The 24,448-nt window shown below is 40.9% G+C and overlaps 1 long non-coding RNA gene across 1 annotated transcript; it reads right to left on the reverse strand.

Annotated features, from left to right (window-relative positions):
* Positions 1–265: 265 nt before the first annotated feature.
* Positions 266–14,182, reverse strand: LOC129531448 (uncharacterized). The gene is made up of 4 exons (XR_008676671.2): positions 14,111–14,182; positions 4,543–4,704; positions 1,440–1,499; positions 266–316 (listed from the first exon to the last, which is right to left on the reverse strand). It is a non-coding gene; the product is annotated as an uncharacterized lncRNA (long non-coding RNA).
* Positions 14,183–24,448: the final 10,266 nt, after the last annotated feature.

Here is a 24,448-nt window from a genome sequence, read left to right on the forward strand (position 1 = left end):
AGGTAGCTAAATTTTGTTTATCCATTTTTATTTTTGCATCTGATAACCAGGACCATAAATACACTTGGAAGTAATAAATTATAAATTATTTGGAATAAATAAAATAAAAGTTATTTCTAAGTTCCGTATTATCAGAAATAGGCTAGTTTCGTTGCTCTGCTGAATCAACTCCTTCACGGCAGAGCTATGCTGTTTCTGGATCCGATACTTTACTTCAGGATTCCCTGGAAACCGCCTGGGATGGGCATTCTTGAAGCTCCTTGTGGTCGGTTTTTCCTGTTCATAAAATGTACTTCTCATCTGGAAAACCAGAATGCTACTAAAGTCTGTTTTGGTGCAGGCCTGGATATAATGATATCCCATTATCCATTCCATCTCTAAAATATTTCTCAAATATTAACTAATTAAATCAATTACATGGGTAACTTGCTTAAAGGTAGTGACTATATTTTTTTAAGAATGACATGAGCCCACTGCAGACTATTAAGAATCCTGATGTCGCCTGATAAATGTTACCAATCTACAGCATTACAAGTATTCGTATATTTTATGGCATTCTGTTTCTAACCTATAGGGAAACTAAGTCACAGGGCTTTACAGCCCTGTAAAAGATCCGAGGTGTCATTCATTCCAACACTGAAATTAAAGGCTTTCCAGATTCTAGTTATAAGTCTTATCCACCAGACCATAAATTCTACTTTTGAAAATCATTAAATCCCCCTTTATTTCAAATGAGAAAAGTTCCTTTGAGACCTGGGGATCTTAGGTTCAAGTGCCAAAAATGAAAGCATTTGTTATAAAACCACAAAAAGAACTTGATTAAAGAACCGCTAATGAAGATCTGACATTTAATCTGCTCTTTTATTGGATAAGATCTTTAAATATTCTCTCTTTATGAATTCATTTGGAATAATACTCGATCATAGGAACGTGACTTAAGCTGGTACTAAAAGAAGATAATTAAGCAATATGTTCTGCCAAGGACATCTCCACCCTATACCATCCATCATCCCACGTGGAGCGTTAATAATTTCAGTCATGTTGCCGTGACATTGTAATGAGAATCTTTCATATCCTGCAGTGCCTTTGTCAACTGGACCTGTTCTAAGGACAAATACTGGCATCTCTGTAACAAAACTTTCATATGCTTGCTGTGCCCCCTCTGAGGTCCCCCCACCCCAACATTAGTAAAGGAAAATGCTAACAGGGCTTAGATGGCAGACAGGCTCCTAAGGACTCGCGCCTCACACTCCAGTCGCCTTTGTGGACACACTACCAATTTACACTGAGATAAACAACATTGTACAAAGTACCAAAGGCAAACTGTATGCGCTATTTATTAATACAGAGAAAGAAGCAGATATGCCAAAGTGATATACTAAGAAATAGAGCGATATTTTAATAGGAAATTTAAAAATAGTTTCGTGAAACTGACTTACTATTGAAGGTCTAACAGCACCTTTTTCTCTTCGCTTTTTTATTTGTCCTCGAGAAGTTTCCTGTTGGTTAAAAATTTGTATAAAGCCAAAGACAGTTGCACAATTGAAATCCTCCCTACACTACATTCAAGCCTCATCTCAACAAAAACACTGAAAGTGAAAAGAGGCTGTCAGAATAACAATGAGAATTTGGTTTTCAGAATCCCAGTCAACTGGTGTGTGTGTGTGTGTGTGAGTGTGTGTGTGTGTGTGTGTGTGTGTGTGTGTATGTCTTTCTTTTGCCCACATAAAGATAACAGGAAACCTGTACCAGAGAAGCACTTACTCCCACAGTCAAAAAGATAATAATTCCCACATTATTAGTAATTTTTATTTACTGACCAAACAACTGTAATAGGTGTTAGTCTGTGTTTGTGGCTTTCAAATAGCTCATTTGTGGAAAAATCTGAGCTTTTTGTAAACCTTTATGAAGGTAGAAAAGACTTTAGGCTGGGCGCAGTGGCTCACACTGTCATCCCAGCACTTTGGGAGGCCGAGGCGGGTGGATCATGAGGCCCAAAGATTGAGACCACCCTGGCCAACATGATGAAACCCCGTCTCTACTAAAAATACAAAAATTAGCCTGGCGTGTTTGGCGCATGCCTGTAGTCCCAGCTACTTGGGAGGCTGACACAGTAGAATCACTTGAACTCGGGTGGCGGAGGTTGCAGTGAGCCAAGATTGCATCACTGCATGCCAGCCTGGTGACAGAGCGAGACTCTGTCTCAAACAAAAAAAGAAAAAAGGGAAGACTTTAGACTACACCATGAGGTCCTGGAAACCCACAGATGTTAGATGTTTGCCCTCAGAAAGGCCCATAGGAAAGGCTTTCTATTGACCCCACAGGAATACAAGTAACTCTCTCAAGGTTTTCAACTTTATGTTAAGATCTTGAAGTCTCTTGGGGCTGAAGACAAAATATTACATCAGAAAAAGATTATGTGGGGAAAAGTGTTTAACCATATTGCATTTTCCAATGAGAAAGTAAACCAAAGAAAAAGTAGACACACCAACAGCATTTTCTTGCTGAGCTTAGTTTTGTCCATATCATAATAGCTTTTGTCTTTTCAGGTTACAGTGGAGATTTAGGGATATTTTATTTGCTCTAAATGAAGGTTTTGTGTCTCTATGAAGAGATGGGATTCAGTTGGGTCTCTACTCAGACCCCCTCATCGCGCATATCACAGTGGCCTGGACACTGGAGGAAAGATTTCCTTTCTCAGCCATCACTGGGTTCACGGCTGAAGCCCAAGTAACAAAAGACAGATTAACATGCGGAAAGCGTACAGATTTACTAAAGTAAGTCTCATGTGACATGAGAGCCTTGGAAAATGAAGACCCAAAGAAACAGAGTGATCTGTGCATCTTGATGCTGGGTGTGACTTCATGGATAGCTGTAGAGAAGTATCATTGGACAAAGGAGGAAGGGCCTAATGGTGACAAACCAAGGCAACACTTTTTGAATGAGGCCTGTTTTCTCAGATTCTTCTCTGTCCTCATGTCCTCAGAACAAGGACATTCATTACTTCCAGATATGAGGTGGGCACCTCTCACATGAGGATCTTATGACCTAATTCTGGGGAAGGTCAGAAAATTATTTTCTAGTTTTGTTGTTGTTGTTGTTGTTGTTGTTTTTGAGAAGGAGTCTCACTCCATCGCCCAGGTTGGAGTGCAGTGGCACGATCTCGGCTCACTACAACCTCTGTCTCCTGAGTTCAAGGGATTCTCCTGCCTCAGCCTCCCATGCCTGTGATTACAGGCACCCACCACCACGTCCCGCTAATTTTTGTATTTTTAGTGGAGACGGGGTTTCACCACGTTGGACAGGCTGGTCTCGAACTCCTGTCGTCAGGTGATCCGTCTGCCTCAGCCTCCCAAAGTGCTGAGATTACAGGCATGAGCCACTGTGCCCTGCCTCTTTTCTAGTTTTTATCACCTGCTTCAGGGGAGAGGGATGGGAGAAGGTCAGAGGGTCCTTCCTGCTTCTGTGGTTTTCTCAAATGCCAAGGTGCCGTACTTTGTGGTGTCAAGCCCCGAATTTCATCGGCTGCAACTGCTTTCACCTCTCCTGCTCCCATGAGACTCCATGTTCCCCAAAGGCCATTTCTTCTCATCTGTGACTCTCCATCCCAAACACAATGCTTGGCAGTGTGATCAATATGTGCTTCGTGCATATTAGTTACCTTGAAAATTTTCTCAAGGCCAGACTCCAAAAAAAATTATAAATACGTGGAAACCAGTGGAATCAGGTAAAGGCAAAACTATTCAAAGAAACTCGACTCACCATTGAGAGAAAAAGAAAGTCAACCCCTCTCTGTGCTAAGTAAAAATTTTACTTTATTTCAGCACTTTTCAAAACTACGAGTCACATAAAAAAATCACTAAGGCTGGGAGCAGTGGCTGACGCCTGGAATCCCAGCACGATGGGAGGCCAAGGCAGTGGATCACCTGAGGTCAAGAGTTTGAGACCAGCCTGACCAACATGGTGAAACCCCATCTCTACTAAAAATACAAAAATTAGCCAGGTATGGTGGTGGGCCCCTGTAATCCCATCTAGTTGGGAGGCTGAGGCAGGAGAATCACTTGAACGCAGGAGGCAGAGGTTGCAGTGAGCTGAGATCGCACCACTGCACTCCAGCCTGGTGACTGAGTAAGACTCCATATGAAAAAAAAAAGAAAAGAGAAAGAAAGAAAGAAAGAAAGAAAGAGAAAGAGAGAGAAAGACAAAGAAAGAGAGAGCGAGAAAGAAAGAAAAGAAAGAAAGAAAGAAAAAGAAAAAAAAAGAAAGATCGCCAGAAGCCTTGAAAAGTCACCTCTCTTAATAAAGGCAACTGTTTTCCTGTGGAAGACATTACGTCATGTATGGACATCTTTCCTTTTTATGAAGGACATATTAGTGTTCTTATTTATTGGCCTGATCCTAACACCTCTAAATTTTAAATGAAATTTTTTCCTATATTTAGCCTGGTATGTTGGTCCTTTTTGGATGGGTTTATAGTGGATATTCCAGTTTTCTTAGTTGTTACATAAACTCTTGATTTGTGTTCCAGAAATTTAGTCCCACCTTCCTTTTTTTCCTGTGAAAACACTTTTCAGGATGATGGCAGCTTCATTGTTCCAGGAAAATACTTTTCGGGATGATGGCAGCTTCATTGTTCCAGGGGAAATGTAAATTTGAGTTCTGAAATTGTTTTTGAACACCGGGTTTCTTCTTTTTGTATTTTAACTGAGAAGTAAACAAAGATGTTTCACTTAAACACTTAGACATGATTTATTCTATAAGTTTACTCTTTACCATGGAATAAAGTCACCATTAGAAAATGACAGAAAAAAAATAGATGGGAAGGTGTTTATTCTCTGATATTTTTCCAGACCCCACAGGAGCAAGGAGGGCAGTAACCCATGCTTTTCTTCCCTAAAGCAACAGCCATTTCTCCCCCCTCAAAAAAAAAAAAAAACTGCTGCTTTCTCCAAACACCTAAACGCCCTAAATTCTTTCTTTACTCCATTCTGCTCCTGCTCATTCCTCTAATGTGTATAAACTTCCCATATACCATAGAAGATGAGGATCCCTTTGGTTGTATCTTGTCAATACCAAACAGAATATGACAAGTGATAAACCCTTACAGTTGTCTTATTCTTAAAGTTTCAAATGTTTCCCATTATTTCTCCACCGTGGCCTCATATATGTCGTTGCCATTCTAGTTCCTGTGGAACTGGAAAGATTTACTGTTTCTGTTCTGAATTTCAACCCTCAATGTAAGCAGTGGGAAACAAAGCACCCTGTCCATGAGGAAAAATAATAAAGAAAACATTTAACCTAGAAAACAATAAATGTTTGTTTCAAAATGTTTTGTATTCAGTCAAAGGGTGACTGAATACAAAATAAAACAAATCAAGGAGAATTTTCATCTAAATTTAACAAAGTGGGAGACATCAAGAGTAACTAACTGTCAATGAGCTTGAGAAACAGATCTCAAAGTAAATCTCTGAAAACCCATTCAAGATCCTGATGTGTAAGAACTGCAATCAAGCAAGGAAGCACAGGTAAGCAAACAAAACATCTAAAAGAAGGCTTTTACATTAAAAAAAATCAGAAAATAGTACCTGATGAACTTCTAATACAATTCAAAACCCTCATGAAAAATGGGAGGAAGAAATGCCACGTTAACTGTCCCTGCTCTATTGTACTCAAAACTCCTGCAGGTGCACAGATGCAGGGAAGAGAGAGTGTTGTGGTAAGCACACCTGCTATGTTAGAGGAGCTCTACAAATGAATCACAGGAAACAGAATGATTCTATTGTCACAGAGTAGAAGCTGCTATGTTGGAGGAACTCTATAATGAATCACATGAAACAGAATAGTTCCCTTGTCACCGAGTAGAACCTGCTATGTTACAGGAACTCTATAAATGAATCACATGACACAGAATGGTTCCATTGTCACTGAGTAGAACCTGCTATGTTAGAGAAACTCTATAAATGAATCACATGAAACAGAATGATTCCGTTGTCACTGAGTAGAACCTGCTATATTAGAGGAACTCTATAAATGAATCACATGAAACGGAATGGTTCCGTTGTCACCGAGTAGAACCCATTGGCCAATAACTCTGACAAATATTATTTTCTGGATATTAAACACAAACATAAATGTTAAAAATGTTTATGTTGGCCAGGCGTGGTGGCTCACGCCTGTAATCCTAGCACTTTTGGAGGCCCAGGCGGGCAGATCACAAGGTCAAGAGATCGAGACCAGCCCGGTCAACATGGTGAAACCCTGTCTCTACTAAAAATTAAAAAATTAGCTGGGCATGGTGGTGTGTGCCTGTAATCCCAGCTACTCAGGAGGCTGAGGCAGCAGAATCTCTTGAACCCAGGAGGGGGAGGTTGCACTGAGCCGAAATTGTGCCGCTGCACTCCAGCCTGGGTGACAGAGCAAGACTCCATCTCAAAAAAAAAAAATGTTTATGTTGAAGACAATGTTTCCATCCACAGATCTAAGAGATTTGCCCTCAAATTACAAACTGTTTTGTAAAGTGAACAAAAATGCCCCACGACTCTCCCTACATTTTTTAATATTATTCCTGTGATCATTGTCTCTCTTTTCAATAAGTTTCTCATTCAAACAAACTGGAAAATTCAGGTGATTATCTGAATCAAAACACATATATCTTACCTAAATTATCAGAACAAGGCTATTAAACATTTTGCTTTGCTGTGGTTATGCAGACTTGTTCTCTGTGCACTAAAGCCTCCCAAATCATTTACATTATTTTGACCCCTGGTCATATAAATTATTAGTTCTGCTTTAGAGATCAGGAAATTGATGCATTTCATTTTTGCATTTAACACATATTAAGGTGGTCCCTTTACTAAAAGTGGAAGACATAAAGATTAATGTGATTCAGTCTCTGCCCAAAAGGAACTCACACAGATAAGCATATAGATTTTAGTATAAAAGCATATAAACCATGGAACATTCTATAATAAATCTATAACAAAGATTTAAGTACACGCAGAAGCCTGGAGATGCCAGTCGGTGCCACAGTAGGATGAAAGGATGTATGTGCCAGCCCTTTCTAAATGTTACCAGTGCTGTGCTTGAGTTAAGAGAATTGGTGGCCAAACTAGAAACCAACTCATTTTCAGTAGCTACACAGACTACCATGAAGAAATGAGCTCGGGACAAATGACTATAAACCTTGGGTCAAATAGCAACAAAGATTCTCTTCTTGACCAAACTCTAGTCAGGCTCCTCTGAGCTACTTTTTCAACAAGGTCTCATCCTTGGGCCTTGTCCTCAAGAGCCAAGAGCCAGAAACCTGCTAAGTCAGTTTAGCCAGAACTTCCCGCCCTCAACAAGTGTTCTGATCAATTTCCTCACTCCCCACAGAACCTCCTGCACTCAACGTGTGTTCTGAGCAATGTCCTCACTCCCCCACCATCCCCAGGTGATATCTCAGCACTCTAGTGCCTGCAGGATTCTGAATAAGTTCAGACAGAATCCCCTGTACTCCTGAGGTTTTTTCTTCATAATTTGGCACCTACTGACTCCCACCCTTGGCTGTAAATCCTCACTTGTCCCTGATAGATTTAGAGCTGAGTCCAATTTCTCTCCCTACTGTAAAACCCCATGGCAGTGGTCTCTTTACCTATGAAGATAATCCCCCTGAATGAATTTGGCCTTATTGTTTTAACAAATGTCATGAATGATTTTTTTCGATGATAAGCTAGACTTCCTATGGTATAGTAGAAAATATATTTGATCATTGACAAGGGTTCCTGGCATAGAGTTCCTAAAACCCTTGGCATTTCTGGAGTGATAGGAGTATCTTTTGTTACTCATAATAAGCCCCTTTCAACAATACTGAGTCTATGCTAAGGAGGTGACTCTTGCTGGGCCTCTAGATGGATTCAGGATAGGGGCTGGTTGCCAGAGGAACCAACCAAGTGGTTAGAAGGTTGGAACTTTCAGCTGGACTTCCCCTACCTCTGAAAGGGAAGAGGGGCTGGAGATTGAGTTCAATCACCAATGGTCAATAATTTGATCAATTATGCTATGTAATGAAACCTCCATTAAAACCCATAAACAATGGGGTTTGGAGAAGCTCCAGGCTGAGGAGCCCATCAAGATGCTAGAAGGGCGGCACATCCAGGGAGCATGTGGGAGCCCCATGCACACACATTCCCCTGATCCCTTACCCTGTGCATCTGTCGCATGTGGCTATTCCTGAGCTACATTCTTCATAGTAAACCAATCATAGTAAGTAATGCTTTCTCTGAGTTATGTGAGTCATTCTAGTGAGTTTTGAAACCTGCACAAAGAGATGTCAAGGGAACCTCCAGATTTAGGGGATGTCAAGGGAGCCTCCAGATTTGTAATCAGCCAGGCAAAAATGTGGGTAGCCTGGGCGACCCATTTGTGGCTGGCATCTGAAATGGAGACAGTCTTGTGGAACCAAGTGTCAGAATGGAATCGAATCGTTGAACACTCAGTTGATGTTGGAGAACTGGAGAATCCATGCTGAAAAAGATACCACATCTTTGGTGTCAGGGGGGAATGAAAACCTCTCAGCCACATGAACTTCAACAATTTTCCTGCCATTCCAGAGTCAGTTCTGCTTTTAGATATGAGAAATACTAATAACACTTAAAGGCCTCATGCTGAACTGAGTAGCCATTCCCCCTCTGAGATTTAGCATGAACCACATTATATTGCAATTGTATTTATTGGTCCACCTCCCTCACAGGAACATGAATTCCCAGAAGGCAGGAATCACATGTTATTTGTATTTGTCATATGATAGGCAATCAATCACTATTGGTTTCATAAAAGGAAGAAAAAATTTCTAATAGAAGCTGTAATTAATTCCTTTGCTCTAAGCAGAAGCAAATAATGATTTCCGTAACACTAACCTGTCCTCCAAACTACAATGAAAATTGAGCTAGAGGATTTGGATTGGCCATAATAATAATTCTCTGCAGCTGGACAGAACCCACAAGGTTATATATAATATTTGAAACAGTGCATAGAATACTAATTAAATTTATAATACGTGGAAAATACCAAATGCTGATGAGGATGAGGAGTAACTGGAATTCTCATAAATTGCTTGTAGGAATGCAAGATGGTATAACCACTTTGGAAACAGTTTGTCAGTTTCTTATACGGTTTAACATATATTTCCTGTAAGACTTAGCAATCACACTCCTGGATAGTTGCACAAGAGAAATGAAAACATATGTACCCATAAATACTTGCATGCAAATATTACAGTGGGTTTATTCACACTAGCCAAAAACTGGAGGAAAAGAAAAAAAATCAAAATTTCCATCAACTGGTGAATAAATTCTGGTACATTTATACACCTGAACTCTACGAAGCAATGAAAAGGAAACAACTACTGATACGATCAAGAACGAATGAATATCAAAAATATTAGCCTACATGAAAGAAACGAGGCATAGACTGTGTTTCCATTTAGATGCCATTCTAGAGAAGGCAACACTAGGAACAGAAAGCAGACGAGTGGCTGCAGGGCTGGGTCTCAGGAAAGACGACCGCCTGCCTTGAGGCAGGGAAAATTGGGGGTGACGGACACATTCTGCATCATGATTGCGGCGATCGTGAAGTACGATAAGGATTTGTTTTCCTCTTTCATTGTTAGGTTCATAACTGAGAGTCGAAAACAAAAGATTAACAAGAGAAAGGCATACATATTTATTTAACACAAGTTATACATAACGTGAAGACTTCACAAGTGAAGGCCTAACAAAACAGCAAAACCTGTGTATTTTTACGCTAAATTTGGTGAAGAAGTGTATAGTAGAGAGATATGATTGGAGGCCAAAAGCCTTGATATAATAGTAATAAATTGGGGTAACTTGAGCATGGCCTGTTTCTTCAGATTCTACTTGACAGCTCTGTGTCTTGAAGGATAGAGATGTTCCTTTCCTAGGACATAGGGAGGGCAGCCCTGAAGTGAAGGTTTTATTTTCTACTTTAGAGGAAGGTAAGAGAGTTATTTTATGACCTGTTTCATGGGAGAGGAGCAAGGGGAAGGTGAGAGTGACCTTTCTGCATCTGCCATTTCCCCAAGTGCCAAGGTAACGTATTTTGGGGTAGTATATCAAGAACCCCGTCACCATATGTAAATTATACCTTAATCAACCCTGACTTTAAAATGTTACAATTCATTGTTTAGTCCTGTTGTTGATATAGGAGTTAAAAAGAAATTACTTGAGCAGATAGTGAGGGTACGAAAGTGCTCAGTAAAGGTTTTCTTTTTTAGTGAAAAGGAGGCCCAAAGTCACTTTCTAAGAAAGAGCAGCCTGTAAGATGGAGCTGCAGACATAGACAAGCCAGCGGCAAGCTTGCACGGGTGAAGGTCAGCAGGAAAAACCTACGGGGACTAGGCATGTTCAAAATGGCAGCTCCATCTCCCTTTCCCTTTGCCAACCACGTGTACAGGAAGGAGCAGACAAGATGGCACTGGTCAAGTGGAAAGCGCAATTGCATAATAACGTTAGGGTGGGGTGGCCAGCCTTCTCCTCATGCTATGTAAACCTCACACCTGATATAACCAATCTGTGGGTCCTACATAAGTCGGACACCACCTTCTCAAACCTGTCTATAAAACTTGGCACACTCTGCCATTGCCCAGTCTTTCCCTTTCAGAAGCCCTTGTCTCTCTCACCGGAGAGAGAGCTATTCTCCTTTCTCTTTTTTCTGCCTATTAAACCTCTACTCCTAAACTCCTCCATGAGTGTCTGTGTCCTAAATTTTCTTGGCATGAGACAATGAACCCCAGGTATTTACACCAGACAATGTCACTGCTTCATTATTAAGTTGGAAAAATGTAAAACTTAAACATTGTCCCAAATATTCTTTTTTTGCCTTTGTTATGTTTCCAGGACATGGAAGTAGAAATTCTCTTCCCAATAGTAAGAATTTCCAATATTTTTTTGTTAACCAGAAATTTGAAATTAAAATATTGTTTACTTTTTTATGTTCTTGTCTTATTAAGAGGTCTATGGTAGAGGGTGGAAGCAATTAAAGGGAGTCCCCTTCACACTTTTGTTGCTTGATTATTTACTCTAACAAATAAAACCAAAACATTCTATCTTCAGATATGACATAATAATCAACTATGAACCTTGGTGTGTGGGTTATTCAAGCCAGCTTCCTTTCTCCTGAAGCAGGAATAGCTGAAGGATCTCCCTAGCCCACCTTAGATGATAAGTGATCTTGCCCTGAGGCTCTGGCATTTATATAGCACCTCCAAAAAGCACAGTAAACCTTTAGGAGTTACAATTCATTTGATACAAATTCTGTAGGGCATCTCCTCCAAAATCATAAAGAGCTATTTCATTAGTTTAGGCACTATGACAATTTCTCAACCAATATTGCCAATGGAGACAAGAGGGAAACCTGTGTTAGAAACTAACCCAGTCCCAACTGTTATTTTGACTAAATAAGGGTATCAACTTTTAAATGCTATTAACTCTTAGGGCGTGTAAACCAGAGTTGAATGTATTCTAAAGAAGAAAGAGAAAAAAGAAGGAAGGGAGGAAGGAAGGAAGGAATCAAGGAAGAAGGAAGGAAAGAAGGGAAAGAGAAAGAAAGAGAAAAAAGACAAAAAGAAAAGAAAGGAGAAAGAGAAAGATGAAAAGAAAGAGAGAAAAAAAGAAAGGGAGAAAGGGAGTGAGGGAGGGAGGGAAAAACCCAGTAAAAAGGAAATGGTTTGCTCTAGTGGAAAAATATGGCCGCAGATTGTAAAGAATGACCTGAGAGAATTAGTGCTTCTTTGAAATCTGAACACAGCCTCGCCATATTTCAGAATTAATAGGGAAAAGAGAAACACAGATTCCTGAAACCCCATAATAATTATGTGTATTACCATCATTTATGTCCCTGTCCCTGGCAGATTTTATAAGAGTTGTTAACAAGTTAAAAGAAGATGATAGCTTTTCACCTGATTCTCTGCTTTGCCTACACAAAATAGATCATGTATTTTCCTCAAAGCCAAAGTTCCTTCTTGACTGTGCTATTTCTGTCAACTACATGCTTATAAAACATGGAGTCATCTGACTCTTCCCATCTGAATCCTAGCATGCAGTCAGCTCCCAGCCCTCCTCTAGGGATGCCTCACACAGCCACCCCGACACCCTCCTTGTGGTTCACCCAGGATAATGCCACCCACTCTCATTTAGCTTCCCTGTCTCAAGTTTTTGTCTCAGTCCATCTAACTTCTATTTCTAATGTAATTCTTTATTACAAAAATAATTTGTGCAGGTCAGTCTCCTCCAGAAAAACCTCCAATGGCTCTTTACTCCTGCCAAAGGTTAAAACCTATTTAACAGGTCAAAAATTACAACACTTCAAAACGCAACTCACTATCGCCACAATTTTGCCACTGTTCACCTAAATTAGCCCTCTAATTCAAACTAGCTTATTCTCTCGAGAACGTGCTGTGTTCGTTACCTGACACAAACCTTTGGAAAGTGATTTTTGGTGGGAAAGATATGCTCAGAAAAAAGTTGGCTGAACTTATTAAGGATATCCTCCCTGAAGATTTTCAGTCTGTGGGGACTTCCCATTCCTCAGTGCAAGGCTACAGGTGCTCGTGCCAGGCTAAGCCTGTCCAGCCCCAAGCTCAAAGCACTCTCTCTCCTCAATTGTGGCATTCATCTGCACCATTCTTTTAGACATTAACATCTGTAATGGCCCACACTTGAGTGTGTGTGTGTGTGTGTGTACACATCAATATATGTAGAAATATGTAGGTTATTAAATATATATTTACATTATATGTGAAGCAGCATCATTGTCAGTGGTAAGTACCAGGGGTTCATCCTCTTGTGCTGAGAAAATTAAGGACATGAACACATGTGGGTGGGTTAAGGAGTGGAAAGTTTAATAGGCAGAAGAAAGGAGAGAGGAGAGCAGCTCCTTGTGAGAGAGAGGTGTCAGAAAGGGGGACAGTGTCAGACCACAGCAGAGTTTATAGGCAGGCTTGAGGAGGTGGTGTCTGCTTTCCCTAGGGCTCATGGATTGGCTTGACCAGGTGGGACATTTACATAGCAGGTGGGGAAGGCTGGTAGTCCCACCCTAATCTTATTATGCAAATGGACTTTCCACTTGACCTTCACCATCTTGTCTGCTCCTTACAATACAGTGGCTGGCAAAAAGAGAAAATGGAGCCACCACTTTGAACATGCCTAGCCCAGGTAGTACATTACTATAGGCACAATTGCTGGCATTCACTCATGCAAGCTTTCAGCTTGCTTGTTTATGTCTGTAGCTTGATTTTACAGGCTGCTCTTTGTTAGAAAAATAATGATTTGGGGGCCACTTTTGATTAAAAGGAAAACTTTACTGAGGACTTCTGTACCCTCACTAACTGACTAAGTAATTTCTTTTCAACTCCTATATCATATGCACTTGTGATGCTGTGAAATATATATTTGACCTTCCTTCTGTTTTCCCCCTGCCTGAGATACAACTCCTAATGTCCTTAGAATCTCTAAGTGCTGTCTTTTTGCATGCTAATGTTGACTAATAGCTTCAAGGTGGGGCTGGTCACCAAAAAGACCAAGGAAGGATTAGAGGGTTGGGACTTCCAGACCCACCCATCAACCTCCTGGGAGGGGAGAGGGGTTGAAGGTCAAGTTGAGCACCAATGGCCAATGGTTTAATCAGTCATGCCTGTGTCATGAAGCCTCCATAAAACCCCGAAAGGACAAGGTTGGGGGCATTTCCACATACCTGGACACAGGGAGGTTCCTAGAGGGTGATGCCCAGAAAAAGCATGGAAGCTCCTTGCTTCTTCCCCCATACCTCAACTTACGCATCTCTTCATCTGTGTCCTTTGCAATATCCTTTATAATAATCTGATAAATGCAAGTAAGTGTTTCCCTGGTTCTGTGAGCCATTCCAGCAAATTAATTGAGCCAAAGAGGGAGTCATGGGAACCCCAAATTGAAGCCCATTGATCAGAAGTTCCAGAAGCCCAGACTGGAGACTAATGTCGGGGTGGAGGGCAGTCTTGGGGACTGAGCCCCCAACGTGTGGAATCTGATGCTGTCTCCAGGTAGATAATGTTGGAATAGAATTGAAGGACACTCACCTGGTGTCTGCTGCAGAATTGATTGTTTGCTTGCCAGTGGGACAAAATCCTCACACATTTGGGATCCCAGAATCTTCTGTGTTGATTGTTGATGTGTGGTATCAGAGCAGAGGAAACACGGTTTGAGAGGTTTTCCCAAATAATACTGTATATTTATGTTTACACTTAGATATGTATGTATACATGATTATTGTTGTATATTAATGTTATTAAATTTATTCATATTTTTATATTCTAGTGTATTAGTCCATTCTCATGCTGCTTTGAAAACATACTCAAGACTGGGTAATTTATAAGGGAAAGTTTTTGTCTCAATTGACTCACATGGCTGGGAAGGCCTCAGGAAACTTACAATCATGGCTGAAGGGGAAGCAAGCACGTCCTTCTTCACAAAGGGGTAGGAGAGAGAAGTGCCTAGCAAAGAGGGGAAAGCCCCTTATACAACCATGAGGTTTCATGAGAATTTACTCACTATCTTGAGAACAGCAGCATAAGGGTAACTGCCCCATGATTCAATCACCTCCCACCAGGTCCCTCCCACCACACATGGGGATTATGGGAACTAAAATTCAAGATTAGATTTGGGTGGGGACAGAGCCAAACCATATCATCTAGATAATTTTATTAAATAGTAATCATTTATAATTAATATATCTAACTTATACAGTATATATTATGATATATAATTGATAATAATTTTAGATTAATATATTGATAGATTATAAAATATATGTTTGCATAAGATATATATTCATTTTTATTTTATATTTATTTGTATGTATATATACACAAATGCATATACACACAGATATTTCCTTTATCAATATAAATACATATATGTATACATATATGTATATATTCACATATATCCGATAGGTCATTGTTTCTCCCTACTGGGCAATAGACTTGACATCCAAATACTTACTTACAGTATGAAGTACAAGTTTTTCAAAAATATAATAGCAGCATAAGGAACAAAAAGAAAGAGTGTGTAAACAAGTGGAACTACTGGAAGCTGTCCAAGATAACGTCCCACATCCTACCTTCTTGGCCTGTCATTCCGATAATCCAAGATCCATGTGAGTCCACAAGTCCAAGGAGCAAGACATTAGGAAGGACAGCAGAGGTGCTGACATCACATACAAGTGACCTCTCTACCCCTAGTCAGGGAATGGGTGAATAGAAGAGTATTTGGAGAGAATGAAAATCAAAGAATGTGACTGTCACAGAGTTAATATTTTAATACATAAGATTTATTTTTTAAAAACTTGAAAGAAAAGAAAAACGAATAAAGGTATTGAATTAAAAATTCTTGGAAAAACAAAAATTAATCTCACAACCACTTAAACACAGATTACAGCAAATTTTGAAATGCCTCTCAAATTATTGAGTGCTTGTTCAGTTATTTTTAATAAATGTATTTAATATGGATTGTGTACAGTGAAATGCTCATTCTTGTGCTAGTAAAAGTGAATTTTAGTAAAATCATTCTTGGTAAGACTCTGTATAACTTTGGACATAAATTACTATTCCTGCCTGGGCATGGTGGCTCGGGCATGGGGTGCATGCCTGTAATCCAGCTACTTGGGAGGCTGAGGTGGGATAATCGTTTGAACCCGGGAGGCCGAGGTTGCAGTGAGCCAAGATCACACCACTGCCCTCCAGCCTGGCCAACAGAGGGAGGATTCATCTCAAAATACATATATATATAATTATTATTATTATTCCTTTTAGAAATCTTATCTAAACAAATTTAGGGCAAGACTTGTTTAAAAGATGTCTGGACATTTTTCTCTAACAGCAAAATTGGAAAACAAACTAAACCTTGATAAATAAGAGAAAAGTAAGATCAATTATGGACTGTCCCGTATGAAGCTATTTATTTACATTTTGCTCTTTATGTATTTTCAATATTCAGTGCAATTGCTGCCACCAGCAGCTGTGTGGCCTTGGCAAGAGCCTTCGTTGCTCTGCGTCTTGATTTCCTCCAAGGTGGTGGAGACCTCAGTCCTCCAGAGGACACCTGGTGGCGCTTGCCTCTGCTGCTGCTACTGCTAGATCTTTGACCACGGAAGGCAAATGAACCCCTCGAGGCCTAGCTTTCTTACCTGTAAAGCAGGGATAATAATAATCATAACGACCTCGGCCGGGAGCGGTGGCTCACGCCTGTAATTCCAGCACTTCGGGAGGCCGAGACGGGCAGATCATGAGGTCAGGAGATCGAGGCCATCTTGGCTAACACGGTGAAACCCCGTCTCTATTAAAAATACAAAAAATTAGCTGGGCCTGGTGTCCGGCGCCTGTAATCCCAGCTACTCGGGAGGCTGAGGCAGGAGAATGGCGTGAACCCGGGAGGCGGAGCTTGCATTAAGCCAAGATCGCACCACTGCACTCCAGCCTGGGCGACAGAGCGAGACTCCGTCTCAAATAAATAAATAAATAAATAATCATAACGACCTCTTCAGCTTACAAGAATCAGTTCATACACACACACACACACACACACACACACACACACACACACACAACACACACACCCCACATCATACACATATAAAACACTGACAACAGAACCTTTAGAGCTGTATGTGATAACTGTATTGTTTTCACTTTTAAAATGAGAAGCTTAGACAGACAGAATCTGAGAGCTCCCTTTTAAATTTTAAATTGTTTATTTTTGTTTTAAATTTTGTTTCTCAGACCTCTCAGGGATGAATACAATTTTTAAACTGGGGGAATTTTAATTACTGATTGGGGTTATCATATTTAGATGGTTTGATAAAGAATTAAACTTGCAGTTCTAATTTAAAAATTGAGAAGCTATCCTGTTTCTACTGGTGAAGACATGAAACCTTAGACCTGAACAGAGGATGCCATCGTGTATAAACCAAACAAGAACCAGAGCAGCACAGCTCACCTCAGGGCCACTGACCCAAACAAAGGAAAAGGGACCTGCCTGCAGTCATCGGCCTCAGCGACTGGCCCTACAAACCTCAAATTTTGAAAATGCTATCACTCGGAAAGTGGCCTATTGGGCAAAACAGAAGATTGGCCTCAGTCACATGGGAATATTCTCTTTATTGTGCCATCACACCTCAAAGAAATGAGTTTAGTTCCATAAAGCTATATAACTAATGAAAGCCATTTTCTGGCTGGCCAGTAAGATAAATGGCTGATTGGCACATACAAGGTATCACCTGTGCCTTTCTCCACCATCACTCTCGTGACAAAATATCTTCAAAGTGGTTAATTTGCCAGTCAGATATTTAGTTTGATTAACTGTTATAAATGAGTTAAAAGCCCACTGCAGTTCACTTTTCTCATACATTATTTTTCCTCCAACCCTATTGCTGTACCTTCTGAGACATGCTGATTGGATTCATTCTCTTTTGCTAAATAGGACTGCCCAAAATTTACTAGATGCTGAAACAAGAAGAAAATAGAATATTTTAGAAGAATTGAAGCAATCAAATATTTGCTCTGGCAAAGGAAAAGCTTTTTACCCAAAATATTAGTTTTGCACTAACTTCAAAGCAAGTGATGTTTCTTAAGTGTCTTTGCTTCCTTCTCCTTCCTTGCCCTCTCCCTCTTCCCACCTCCCCTCACCATAGACAGACAGACAGACAGACACGCACACACACACTTTCTGGGCAATAAAAGCACACAGAAAATAAAAATAAAGGTTCAAAATGTGTTATCTCAACACTAACAATATGTGTGATTCCCGAAAAAGGCAGGTGTTGGGACAGAAACAGTGCTGATGCTTTCAAACTTGAGTCTGTGTCACCATAGGTCAGTCTGGGAAAAGATGCTTCCCACCACCAAAGAGAATGCCAGGAAACAGCCAGTGTCTCCGTGGGCATGGTGGGTTCTAGCTGTATTCTCAGAGCCTTTTTCCCTCCATGCACAGAAACATTTCATAAAGAATAAGCATGAATGGAAACAACAACAGTGGTTGATAGTTCCTTCTGTTATTTGCCTCTTCTATTTGCTATCAGTTTAAGATGGGAAAGTCTACCTACATTTTTAACAAAATATCAGTAGAAAAAAAAAACAACAGAAAAAGAAACAGAGTTCTCTCCAGCCTCTCAGAAGGGCTGCAGTGACTGGCATAGTAAATTATGGGAAAGTTCCACATTGTGGCTCAGCATGTCCAAGAACAAAGCCATGGACAGTTTTTCACAAGAGAAATCTCAGGGAATATGAGCAGATTATACAGCACAAAACATGCCACAGCCTCAACAATGTTTTTGAGCCCTGAAACAAGTAACAGGACAATAGGGTTGTTGGAAAGCTTAGAGTCTAATCTTGATTCTAAAACATGTAATATGGTCATGTGCCCCATGACGTCTCAGTCGATGACAGACCACATGTACAACAGTGGTCTCGTAAGATTATAGTACTGTATTTTTATTGTACGTTTTCTATGTTTAGATACACAAATACTTACCATTGTGTTACAACTGCCTACAGTATTCAGTACAGTACCCTGCTGCTTGTAGCTTAGGAGCAATAGACTTTATCATACAGATTAGGTGTGTGAGAGGCTCTACCATCCTGGTTTATGCAAGGACACTCTATAATGTTTGCACAATGATGAAATCACCTAAGGACACATTTCTCAGAGCAAATCCTGGTCATGAAGCTACACATGACTGTAGATAAGCTGCAGTGTGCGACTGACATGTCTCTACCAATGATTAACTATTCTTCAATGGAGAGCAACATTCCAAGAATTAAATTGTAAAAGCCCGTCTAATAACAAGTGTTCTGTATTTCTGGGACAATTCTGTCTTTGCCTCCGAGAAATGGCTACTTCACAAACTCCCGTAATGAAATTTCACAGGTGAAAGGCGCAGCTAGCCATGAGCACAGCCAGGATCCATTTATGTCAATTAGGAAGTGGGTTAGCAGCCCAGGTGAACCTGGATACGAGTGAAAGGACTAGATGCAGTACACTAGAATTCTCCTCTCTGACCTGTGGACCAGGAAGAATCCCTCTGCACTGTGTAAATATGTGAAATAATGGGAAGACCAAAGAGGAGTCCCCTCGGAGTCCCGTGCTTGAAGCCTGCTGCTGGATAGCCAGACACCGTAGCTTACTGTGGAGGAGCACTCCATCCCCAGATGAAGAAAGAGGGTGCACTGCATAAGGAGACACTGCTGATTAGACTTCAGAGGAAATTCCTTATCAGAGGTGCGTATACATAAAGTACAAAAATCACAGAGAATATATAGACTCAATAGAGAAGTCCTGAGGACCCATTTTAGGGAGAATTTTTCAAGTAGAGGAAGAGACACAATAGGATCAAATGGGGGGACGAAATGTGTTTAAATGATTCAGAGAGAAGAAAAATCAGCCAAGGGAGACGTCAAGGAGAAAAATAAGGCAAGTAGCACAGCACTGGGATGATGACAATGCTGAAATGGAAGGAGGCTGAGGGCCGTCCAGACAAGCCACATGCTAACGAAGGCAGGAACGCGGTGGGGTGAACAGATGATCAGGAAGGCGGGAGTGCGGCGGGGTGAACAGATGCTGACGAAGGCGGGAGCGCAGCGGGGTGAACAGATGCTGACGAAGGCGGGAATATGGCGGGGTGAACAGATGCTAACGAAGGTGGGAACGTGGCGGGGTGAAGCACAAGGATGTGACTGAGAAGACGACGTCGCTGTTGGAGAATATGGTGACTTTGACTGAGAAGTCGACGTCACTCTTGGAGAATATGGAGGCCGTGAGGGCCGTCCAAACACAGGTGCTAAAGAAGGCAGGAGTGTGGTGGGGTGAAGCACAAGGAGGTGACTGAAAGACGACATCACTCTTGGAGAATATGGTGACTTGGACTAAGAAGACGTCACTCTTGGAGAATATGGTGACTTTGACCGAGAAGATGACGTCACTCTTGGAGAATATGGTGACTCTGACGGCTGAGATGCTGTGATGCCCAGGAAGCCGTGCAGCTGCTCATTCTCATTGTACATTTATAAGAAAAAAGCAAATGAAAAAAAATTAATCCAGAACTTACTTAAGGGAACACAATATGGTAGAATCAGCCAAAAACCTACATTTAAAGTATAGGAGAGTAAGTTGTAATGGTGGACTTGAAATAGTAAGGAAAGTTTGTATTATCATCTGTTTACTAAAGCAGAAAGGGATTGTAACAATAGCTTTCAATGAAAAATCCTTGGAAAACATATCAGTGCCAGTGTTGAGACACAGTCAGAAAAATAGGTCACCTCAGACGTGTGAATAGGCTTAGCAAAGCCTAACAGAAAATTCTGTCACCTCATAAAGTACTTTTCAATTGCAGAGGTCAAAGTGCTTCTTACATTTAGTACAACATGTGTGTGCATGTGTGTGAGCATAATTTTATATATATTACATATATATAATATCTTATGTTCTATTCCTATGAAATAGAAAAGAGATATAAAAACAAAGACATTAAAAGACTTAATTAACCAAGGATTCATGAATGACAATTCCTGGGGGGTTCTGGACCATGGAGATTAGGAAGAGAAGTGACATGTAACATGACACAAGGGATTATGAAAGGCAGATAATATGAGGGAAAGTCATGAGGGAGCTGGATTTATTATCCTGAATTAGAAAATAATGCAGAGTCTCAAAGTATCCATAAAGGAGAAGCTCCTCCCATGGCAAGTGTGGTTTCCCATGCAGTGGGGGAGGCCCTGGCCCTGGCCCTTCATTCCTCCCATTTGCTACCTGGTGGGCTCTTGAAGACATTCATTCTCCCTTCCCCATTCCCCTTCACTTAAGGGGCCCTGAGGGGTGAGGGGAAGGCCAGACCTGTACGCTGTACATTACAAGTACCCACCTCTCTCTCTCTTTCTCTCTTTCCTTCCTTCTCTCTCTCCCCATTTTTAGCACAGTTTGTTCAGACTCCTGACCCCCCACCACCAGTCACAGGCATGGCATGGCATAGCCTCATAGATTAATTACATTCATCCCCACTAAATTCTGCATTGTGCTCTGTGTGACAATCAATATAATAATGTGCTTATATTCTTAGAAGTTTTATACTCATGACAAATAAGATATTAATAGGAGTGGCTTCTGAAATCTGTGGTTGCACATCACAAAATACATCTGCACTTCCCCTGTTGTTAGTTACGTCTAATGATCTTTCCATGGTTTAAGTGAGCATTTCTGTTGGTGTTGGCATTGGGGTTAGAACAGAATCAGCTACTCCCTTACAGTGACCAAAGTCAGACATGCCTGTATTTGAACCCGTATCTGCTGCTTTTTAGCTCTATGGCCTTTAGCAAGTTATTTAATCTCTAAATTCTTAACCAGATTTCTCAACTCATGAAGTTGTAGCAAGAATTAAATGAGCTAATCCGAGGGCACTGCTGTGTCTGCCACCGAGTATGTATGTGAGTTCTGTGCGTGTCATGATGGTTAGCTGCTTACGTTCTTCTTCTCATTTTCCGTGACTGTCTCCTAAATCATACAGTGACAGTTGCTCTGGGATTCCTGGGGGTTTCCAGCAGTGTCTCCCTGGTGAATGATAAACTTCAGCAGTTAGGTGAAGTGCTTGGTAAGGTAAGATGGAAGCTTGACATGAAAAAAAGTTTTGCAAACATCCCCATAGTGGAAAAATAAGACCAGGGAAGAAGCTGCTAATTAGCCAGAGGTGCAGTGATGTATCATGACTGTCAAAGCAAAGGAGCGAAGTCGGAACTATTTTTGCTGTAGAGAAAGCCAGCCTTCAGGAAGGGCCATGTTTCCCAGTAATTTAATCTGAAAGACATAAATCATGACGAAAATCTCCCTGCATTAGTAATGGAGAGAAATACCTGCATTCTAGCAAGGTTTGCATGATAAAAGACAGGTTTTCAGACATCTTAGATCAGGAAAAATAATTATCAATCAAAGATAACCCCCTGCATCCTCGTTTGAAGTGAAATTGGAGGTGAGCAGAGGCCAAGAAAAAGAGAGGACTGGATTGTCTCTGCAATTTTAAGGAGCTCATTACTAGAAATGTTGTTTTACAAAGTTTCAGCTGTATGTGATTTTGAAACATTAATGATTTAATGCCTGCCAGACAAAGAAAGGGAAGGGATGTCAAAAACCAAAAACAGGTATAACTATATCATTGGCATGAAAATGGAGGCTGACATCATAATGATGAGAAATCACCCCAGGGCCAAAGTATGCCAACTGAAATCATGGCCAAACACAAATCTCCTGGTGCTTTGGAAGAATGCAACTGGAAATTGATAAGAGCAGAGGAATCTATATTATCTGCTTCCCAGAGAATTGGGAGTTCACAGAGAACAAAGTCAGTGGCCCCAGCAGAACCCTTTGCTATGCAAATAAGCTGGAACACTTACCCAAACACACTCTCTAAATCAAGATTACCTGTAATTCCTCTGTGCTGCAGCCTATAGGGCTGTAGAGGCTTAATCATATTTATTACCTAACCAATGAACACATGGGCTGTTTGATCAGAAAGTAAATTTTGGCCCCACCTCACCATTCCTACAACATCATGCAAGACCAGTGAAGTCCTGAGAACCTGGAAAGCCCTAATCTGCATTCAGTGACTGGTCTCTGACCATTTGTTTTGCCCGGACAACTGAATAATGGAGGGACAAACAGCTTAAATTGTTAGCAACTACTAGACTATAAAATTCTTACTAAACAGTCACTTTCTTGAAAGCTCAGACCATTTTTTATTCAATTTTTGCAATTAGTAGAATTTGTCTCCCTGGTGGTTTCTCAATTAAGATTAAATAGAGCCCTCAAAGATGCTGGGGAGAAAAAAATGAGAAAACAAAAAATTAAATGGGGAATGAAGAAAAGAAAGGAGAAAATGAGAAAAGAAATAGGGAAGGGAGAAAGGTAAAAAATAAATGGCATGCCAATCATTAACTCTAAAATCCAGGTGGAGAGATATATCAAACCAGGCAGGCAGGCCAAATTAGAGCAATGTTTGCTGGCCACTATAACAAGCAACCCAAAATCTCAGTGGCTTAAAATAAAACTTACGTCTTTCTCATTCGAAGTCATTGTCCCTTCAGTGGCCCTACTTGGTTGGTCTCCTCCGAGTGGTAACTCAGATATAGGAGCTGCTTCCATACTATAACTCTGCCACCTGGAACATGTGGGTTCCTGGATTCCCACAGGAGGAAAGAAGAGAGTCGTGTCTTATGGTCAACTCTGGAAGTGGCCAGCATTCCATCTACACAGCACTGGTCAGAACACGGTCATAGGCTCCCAACATCACCCATAAGGGAGTCTGGGAAATGTAGTCTTTTCAGGTTTCCAACAGGTGGGGGCCATGCGATGAGGAAAACAAGGAGTTCAATTCTGGACAAATCAATCGGAATCGACCACTCTTGTCACACAGAAGCACACAATCTGTGTGAGCAGACAGGAAAGGCTCCATGAAAATAAGGGACTCGAGCATGAAGAAGAAAGGCATCTACGCAGAGGGTACTATATGAGCAGGAATTTGGAGGTGATTGGTGCAGGTGGAGCTGAAGGACAAAAATTAGCCTCATCTGCCTGGAGCAGAGTTTCTGAGGAGCTGAAAAGAGTGATAGAAGATCAGATAAGTCAATTAGACATATTGGAGAGGCTATTTCATGCCAACCAAGGAGATTTTTGTGGCAGACCAGGTGTCACTAACAGCTGAACAGGCAGGCCTCCATAACAACTGTCTCAGCACTCACTGAGTGTTGAGCTACATACTGAAAGCTGAGAGAGCCAGTGTCCTTATACAAAGGCTGGAATGTAACCAAAGTCCACCAGGAGTTTTGCCCAGGCCTCTCCCAGGTCTTGAAGCACCACAAAATAATGAAGGAATTCTTAACAGGACCTGTTTAGGATTAAACAACTTGTTATTGGGGGGCTGAAGGAACTCCCCGGACCTCCACAAAAATGTTTTATTGGGGGTCTAAAGGAACTCCCCAAACCTCCATGATGTAGCAGGAGACAGGATAAATGTAATCACCCCCGGTACCTAGACCCGTCTAGATTAAGTCAATTTACTGAGGCTGCAAAGGAAGGGCTTCAAAACTCAGATCTTAGTTACAGATTAGAGTAAGTTAATCACTTATGTCTTTACACGAATGCACACGTACACACAGACATATAGCTTAAAAGGTATATAAGCTCTGTAAACCTTGTAATTTTTGATTAGTCTGGCAATATTTTCCAGGCCTTCTCCCTGTACCCAGTTACAGAAATAAGCTCTCTTCTTTCCCAGTTTATCTGCATCTCATTATTGGGCCACGAGAATAAGCAGCCCGACTCTAAGTTTGGTCCGGGAACAAACGGACTTATCCCTGTAGGTAATAAAATGCCTTTGT

Source organism: Gorilla gorilla, chromosome 16 (assembly GCF_029281585.2).
Source record: "Gorilla gorilla gorilla isolate KB3781 chromosome 16, NHGRI_mGorGor1-v2.1_pri, whole genome shotgun sequence".
Lineage (NCBI taxonomy): Eukaryota > Metazoa > Chordata > Mammalia > Primates > Hominidae > Gorilla > Gorilla gorilla.